This window comes from Ictalurus punctatus, chromosome 20 (genome assembly GCF_001660625.3).
Source record: "Ictalurus punctatus breed USDA103 chromosome 20, Coco_2.0, whole genome shotgun sequence".
Lineage (NCBI taxonomy): Eukaryota > Metazoa > Chordata > Actinopteri > Siluriformes > Ictaluridae > Ictalurus > Ictalurus punctatus.
This window is the reverse complement of record NC_030435.2, coordinates 13,939,923-13,941,582: the sequence shown is the minus strand read 5'-3', so window position 1 is coordinate 13,941,582 and position 1,660 is coordinate 13,939,923. Positions and strand designations below refer to the sequence as shown.

General features: G+C 41.9%; 3 non-coding genes across 3 annotated transcripts; 1 reads left to right on the top strand and 2 right to left on the bottom strand.

Moving 5' to 3' along the window:
- Window positions 1–132: 132 nt before the first annotated feature.
- Window positions 133–206, bottom strand: trnai-aau (transfer RNA isoleucine (anticodon AAU)). The gene has a single exon. It is a non-coding gene; the product is annotated as a tRNA-Ile (tRNA).
- A 449-nt stretch (window positions 207–655) lies between these two features.
- Window positions 656–727, top strand: trnaw-cca (transfer RNA tryptophan (anticodon CCA)). Its single transcript has one exon. It is a non-coding gene; the product is annotated as a tRNA-Trp (tRNA).
- Window positions 728–1,030: 303 nt separating this feature from the next.
- Window positions 1,031–1,102, bottom strand: trnap-agg (transfer RNA proline (anticodon AGG)). Its single transcript has one exon. It is a non-coding gene; the product is annotated as a tRNA-Pro (tRNA).
- Between the last annotated feature and the right edge of the window lie 558 nt (window positions 1,103–1,660).

The following is a 1,660-nucleotide window of genomic DNA, read 5'->3' as shown; positions in this document are numbered from 1 at the left end:
GGCTGCATCATTTTGTACTGAGGAGGTAAAACGCGAATACATCCGTTTCATTTGTCAAACGAAGAGGTTCGTTTCTGGTACGTGGCGGGTTTTTGACTCTAAAACAGTCAAGGGGAAAGAAGTGAAAATATCTGGCCCGTACGGGGATCGAACCCGCGACCTTGGCGTTATTAGCACCACGCTCTAACCAACTGAGCTAACCGGCCATGCGGATTTATATATATACATGTGTAATATGCACGTGTCTATGTAATATATGTTCTAAACGGGGCCATGACTATTCACATAACATAATGATTGAATGCAGATTGTTCGTTCCGGAATTAACCTCGCCCGAGTTATTTCCAGCGGACAGTATAAGGACTTTGTTTTAATTTACTGTTAGATTACAACATCATATTGGAATAGAGCAGAGGTTCTCAACCTTTTGTAACTAAAGCTCCCAAGCCAGCGGGAACGTGGGTTTTTTATGCATATGTTATTTGAAAAGCAATAAAATACACCGTCTACTCAAGTGATGCCCTGTCTGTATATTTTTTTTTCTTGTACTTTTTTCTTCCGATCTCACCGCGCCCCGGAGAACCGCTGAATAGAAGAATATTGGTTTATCACGAAAATTATTCCTCAAAAGGTTTCGTAGTAACATGGCCCTGCGGACCTCGTGGCGCAACGGTAGCGCGTCTGACTCCAGATCAGAAGGTTGCGTGTTCAAATCACGTCGGGGTCAAACATTTTCACTTTGGTTTAATGGTCTAAGAATACGTAAGAAAGGGCGCTTTAAAATTATCTGTTAAAAAGAGCGGATTACCTGTAATAACTGGCAAGGACGAGTTTGCAGGTTTCAATTTGTCGCTGCCATCGGCGCATGCGTGTTACAACAAAACCAATATAGTTTGAATATGAATTGAGCTTCAAAATATGTTCACATGTTTACTTTATTTACAAAAAACGTACATATACGTAGATTAAGTCATCCATTTTCATATATATCAGTATATGTCGTATATTTATTCTGTACGTAAAAAAAGCAGGGCTCGTCCGGGATTTGAACCCGGGACCTCTCGCACCCTAAGCGAGAATCATACCCCTAGACCAACGAGCCATTGAGCAACACGAAGCCCGTCTGGAGCTAACAACCACAGAGATCACACTTTTTTCCTCATTCTGAAGTTTGATGTGAGCATTAACTGAAGTTCTTATCCTGTATCTTCATTGTTCTATGCACTTTGCTGCCACCACATGATTGGATGATTAGATAACTGCAGAAATGAACAGGAGTACAGGTGTTCCTATTAAAGTGGACAGTGAGTGCATATTAGGTGGCTGTGTTGGTCCTTCTTATTTTAAAAAACCGTCAGGAGTCTATAATTGATATCCTGACATGGGCTCGGGAATACTTTGGTAAAACTTTGTTAGTCAACACCATTCGCCACTGCATCCATAGATGCAAGTTAAGGCTTTGCATCTATGCAAAGCAGAAGCCACACATCAACACTGTACAGAAGCATGCTGACTTCTCTGGGCTCGGTCTCATCTGAGATGGACAGTAGCACAGAGGAATCATGTTTTGTGATCCGACACGTCAACATTTCAAATAGTTTTTGGACAAATCAGCCATCCGTGTTTTCCGGTCTAAAGAGGGAACGGACCATCCAAGCTG